The sequence below is a fragment of the Rana temporaria genome, chromosome 9, assembly GCF_905171775.1.
Source record: "Rana temporaria chromosome 9, aRanTem1.1, whole genome shotgun sequence".
NCBI classification, from domain to species: domain Eukaryota; kingdom Metazoa; phylum Chordata; class Amphibia; order Anura; family Ranidae; genus Rana; species Rana temporaria.
Window position 1 is genome coordinate 127,268,661 of NC_053497.1, and position 6,000 is coordinate 127,274,660.

Genomic DNA, 6,000 nt, shown 5'->3' on the forward strand with positions numbered 1-6,000 from the left:
CAGCAAACCTTACATGCTTGCTAATGTGACAGAACACCTCAGATTTTCACATTTAACATTTAGTTAAATGTGAAAATAAGAGGTGTTCTGTCACATTAGCAAGCATGTAAGGTCAGCAGGTTTGCTGCAGCTTTTAAAATGTAACATGTAAACAGTCCGTCAGATTTACATATACTGTATTTAAGCACATAAGCTCCATTTTGTGTTGAAAATAACTATGAAATATAAAACTCTGGTGGGTGTAACAAGATTTGTCTTTTTTTTTTGCTGATCTGAAAATGATCCAATCCGTGACTCCTGATCCGAAGATCGATCTGATCCGTGAGTGTTTTGATCCGTCGCACCCCTACTGCCATCTCTCACAATACAGGACGGCCGTCTCCCTTTGAGCGCCGGGCGATCTCATGTCACTCACAGAAAAAAGAAAACTGAGCAGCCGAATGGAGTACTGCCGCTCGGGCTGCTCTGTCTTCTGAGTGACAGGTGGACAGGCGACTGTGATGACGTCCTTGCCAGTCGCCAGGCACAGAAGAGGCTGCATTTAATGGACACAGAACAGGGTGCATTTAATGGACACAGGTAAGGCTGCAAGTCATGGTTGGATTTAATGGGCGCAAGTCAGGCTGGATTTAATGGGCACAGGTCAGGCTGCATTTATTTGGCACAGGTCAGGCTGCATATATTTGGCACAGGTCAGGCTGCATATATTTGGCACAGGTCAGGCTGCATTTCATGAGAACTGGTAAATATTTTGGTACACCATTTGGTTTCAGAATATTTTTTTCTTGTTTTCCTCCTCTAAAACCAAGGTGCTTCTTAGGCCCCGTACACACGACCAAACATGTATGCTGAAACTGGTCCGTGGACCAGTTTCAGCATACATGTTCGGTCGTGTGTAGGCGCGAACGGGCTGAATTCCAGCAAACATTTGCCCGCCGGGCCTTTTCCCAGCAGACAAATATTCCTGGACGTGTTTTAAAACCGTCCGCTGGAATCCTGCCCGCTCGGACATGTACGGTCGTCAGTACAGACCTACCGTACATGTCCGAGCGCCCGCCGTCCCTCGCATGCGTCGAATGACTTCGACGCATGCGTGGAAGCCTTTAAATGGCAGGCCCGCCCACGCCGCGGCGACGACGCGGACACGCCCCGCGTATTGTTTACGCGCGGACTTCTGTACGATGGTTAGTACAGCCATCGTACAGAAGCCCTCTGGCAGACATGTACGGTAAAAACGGTCCGACGGACCGGTTTCATCGTACATGTTTGCTCGTTAGTACCCGGCCTTATGGAGCGAAAAATACGGTAAATCCTGCATGCTCATCTGAGTGTTGGGTGTGTGGAGCAGCTCAGGGGGATTTCGCACACATTTTCTGGACATTCCCACATATAGCTAGATTTTGGGTGGATGTAGTGGATCTTTTGAATTCTATTACTTCTGTTCCTCTACCGGTCTCAATGTCTGTTTGTCCGTTGGGTCTGGTAGAGGCTGTTCTTCCTACTGTGTCCAGTGAGTGAGTGTTTGCTAACACAACATTTTTTTATGGAAGAAAGGCCATTGCTCTGCATTGGAAAAAACCCTGTTCTCCCACGCTTCTATACTGGAAACCATTGATAAATAATAATCTTCCATTGTATAGAGACACCTATATGAATAGGGGTTGTCTGACCAAGTGCGACAAAGTCTGGGCAATGTGACTGGACAAAACATACGGCATCTAATATCTATGGGGGGGCAATTAACTGAGGTATAAGTGGTCCTAAAATATTTTCCTTTTTTGTTTTTCTTCTGCCCCCCCCCCTCAATACACTGGGCGTGGATTGACACCTAAGTAGACAATGGGATAGCTTAGATTTAAGCCTAGACAAAATACCCTTTTATTAATCATTATATAATTTCTATTTTGAAACTTTATTTAGAATTGATAGTTGCTATGCCAAGTGATTGGATCTTGAAATTGCATTAATATATCGGTCCAATGTGTATGTGTCATGGATATGCAGTAAAGTTTGTCTGTCAACTTACCTCTCCTCCATGTGTTCACCTTTAGAGGCCAGCCACTCTCATCTGGCTGCTTAAGTAATCTCTCCTCAAAGCATGGCTCCACGTAGTAGAAATTACAAATACCTTCCCTGCACTTACTCAGCACTGTAGATCATGTAATACCTGCTGGAAAAAATGTGTTTGAACTGAATCCACAACATCCTGAAGACATGTCACCCTAATAAAGAATATGTGCATGTTTATAGGCAGCTTTATGTAAATCATTAGTAACATACAGTATAGTACCTGACTCTGTCTTTCTCTGCCGAGTGGCTACAATAGAAATTGAGCGGTGGTACCGCCCACCCGCCACCCCTTTCCACATGACAGACAGACCAGGGGCGGGGGATGGGCGGTGCCGCAGCTCAATTTCTATTGTAGCCACTCGGCAGGCTCCCTTCTCGTTTATGACTAGTCTGAGGTCTTCTAGAAAATGGCTGCCAGCGAAAACATTATCTCCGCCCGCTGCGGACCTCCAGTGGCGGCGGCGGGGGGCGAAAATTAGTACATTACAGTGCGGGGGCGCCCCACCTTCACCCACTGCCGCCTCGGTGGCCTTGTGGGAAATCTGGCCCTGGGCAGAAGGAGGCAACACCTTTTAAAATCCCAAACTCTTCATTTAATACTAAATCTTTACTAATGCAGTCATGGCCAAAAATATTGGCCAGATATTGCACCACTTAAAAAATTGTTGCGATTACAAATGTTTAGGCATTCTCACATTTATTTATTTTGTATGCATTGGTATGTGTCAGAAACCATGAACCAGACCGAGACAGAAATACAGTTGAATCACACTTTAAAAATATAATAATAATAAAAAGATAAACAGAGCAAGCATAGTCAAAACATGACAGTGAGAGAGAGTGTGAGTGTAAGGTACTGGTCGCAGTATGATGTACGAATGCCGTTATTGGGGGAACAACTGAAGCAGGAGTGGACAGCCGAGTTAAGCAGGCTGATCTGGGCAGAGATGCGGTTGGACGAGAGCTACAGAGACCTCCAGTGTTATGTAGCCCAATAGTGCCCGTGGTCAGCGGATGACAGCCCCACGGAAGGCTTTGACTATGATGGCCTGGGATTGTTGTATTGGAAGCTGTCCAGCGACCTCGACTTTGGGACTGGCGCTTGGAGGAAATAACGGAGCACAAAGAGCAAAAATTGAATGTCTCGCAAGGGCACTGGGCACAGGAAGATTTGGAGTTTCTGGCCATTCAGGAATGGGAGCTGGAGATCTCCGACAGACAGCTGCTAGACTCTGCTTAGCAGCAAGGTGGGGGTCCCTTTGCCTGGGACTATCAGGAAATATCAGCTGACAACTCTGAAATCCAGGCTGATGAATCGGCAGTGGAAAATCTGAAGATTGCGATCCTTGAAGCCGAAGGGGATGATTTGGAGTTCCAGGGGGCTAGGGCAGTTGGCTCATCTCCCCAGCTACAGATTACAGAATGTATAGACCTAATGGACTGTTCAGAGGATGTTATGGATTATGCATCGCCAGCTCAAGTACTGGCAGCAGGGCATAGTGCTACCAATCTCTGCCCAGCACCAGAAACAACTGTGGAGTTCCAGGGAGCCGGGGCAGTTGGCCCCTCTCTCCAGCAACCAGCCGAGGTTGTAAAAGCTTTTACTCCCAGCTGAATCACTGGCAACAGAGCAGGGTGCTACTGGCCGCTGCACACAACTGCAGCTTGAGCTTATATCGGGGGATGGGACTTCGGTCTTCACTGACACAACCCCAGAAAATGGTGCGGCACTGAGACAGGAGGATGTCAGCCTTGCTTTGCAAGCACCGGGGGATTTTCACCTACCACAAGTGGATGGGACTTCAGACTCCACTTGTATACCCCAGGGATAGGGGGCAGTTGGCCCGTTTTCCCAACAGCATGACGAACTGAGCCCAGTCACCCTGGCCCAGATTCTCAAAGGGCTTACGATGGCGCAACGCCATGTACGCCGTCATAAGTCCTAACCTGGGCCGCCGTATCTATGTGACTGATTCTTAGAATCAGTTACGCATAGATAACCATTAGATCGGACAGGCGAAAGGCTCTTACGCTGTCGGATCTTAAATGCAATTTTTTTTTGGTCGCTAGGTGTCGCCTCCGTCGTTTTCCCCGTTGAGTATGCAAATTAACTAGATACGCGAATTCCCGTACATACGCGCGGCCGATGCAGTGAAGTTACGATGTTTACGTTAGGCTTGTCCCGGTGTAAAGTTGCCCCTGGGTATATGAGGCGCAATCAATGTTAAGTATGGCCGTCGTTCCCGCGTCGAAATTTGTAAATTTACGTCGTTTGCGTAAGTCGTCCGTGAATGGGGCTGGACGCCATTTACGTTCACGTCGAAACCAATGACGTCCTTGCGACGTCATTTGGAGCAATGCACCCTGGGATATTCTTCGGACGGCGCATGCGTAGTACGTTCGGCGTGGGAACGCGCTTAATTTAAATACTACACGCCCCCTACCCGGCTAATTTGAATGAGGCGGGCTTGCGCTGGGTGATTTACGCTACGCCGCCGCAACTTTACAGGCAAGTTCTTTGAGAATAAAGCACTTACCTGTAAAACTTGCGGCGGCGTAACGTAAATCAGATACGTTACGCCCGCCCAGTTTTGCGCAATTGTACGAGAATCTGGGCCCGTCTTCTCTCCAGCGGCTATAATATGTAAGAAAAGTGTGGGTAGAGAGGAAAAAGGAAATGGGATCTGGATGGTTATTTTATACAGGATAGTAGATAGGGGAGAGTAGGCAGGTGGGAGATGGACAGGGAACTAAGGAGAAGCAAACATGGCCCCAATGGATAGAGGTGTGTGAACCTATATTGGGGCTAGCATGGCACTGGTACTGCTAGTAGACAAAAGACTAAGCATATAAAGACAGCCTGCTATAAAAAAAAAAAAGTGTAGTTACCCGAAGAATGGAACTCCAAGACCTGCTGATATGTATGCAGACAGGTAGTTGTCCAGATGCCCAAGGAACTCATAGAACAAATTTCTATATTGGTCAAAATAGACCCAAGGGGAAAGACTAGAAGAAAAATAAAAAAAAAATTCAACCATTGAAGTGTGGAAACATAAAAAAAAACACGAATGAACGGGTGTTGCACTTACCTGGGAGGTTGTGAGGATAGCTAGGGGCGTTATCCCCATGTGTGGATGGGTGCCTGGGGTCCTGGTAGAGTAAGGCTACCGGTTTATAGTAAGAGAGGGCGCCAATCAGTGTGGCGCATTGACGTCATAGGTGGGCGCCCGCTTGCATGGTCAGAAAAAACTGTTTTTTGATCATGCTCTCAGTACTGCTTTACTACAAAATTGAGGTCTGGTGATAGTGAGAGGTTATCCTAGGCCAGTGATGGCGAACCTTGGCACCCCAGATGTTTTGGAACTACATTTCCCATGATGCTCATGCATTCTGCAGTGTAGTGGAGCATCATGGGTAATGTAGTTCCAAAACATCTGGGGTGCCAAGGTTCGCCATCACTGTCCTAGGCTAACCTACAGATTTTCTGTTTGCCAGTATCCAATGTTAATTTGAGCTTCAGTATGATTTGAAGGTTAAAAAGGTGTCCCTCAATGAAAAAAAAAAAAAAACACGTAACAAAAGAGAACAAACATCCTATTATATTAATGTGTAGGAGGTGGTGACGGCACTAGTTTCCTTTTTTAGGCCAAGAACATTTCTTTAACCTCTTTACCACCGGGCTAATTTTTCAGATTTGGTGTTTACAAGACTAAAACATTTTTTTTTGCTAGAAAATTACTTAAAACCCCCAAACATTATATATATATTTTTTTCTAACACCCTAGAGAATAAAATGGCAGACATTGCAATACTTTGTCACACCGTATTTGCGCAGCGGTCTTACAAGCGCACTTTTTTTTGGAAAAAAATCACTTTTTTGAATTAAAAAAATAAGACAACAAAAAATTTTGCCCAATTTTTTTATATATT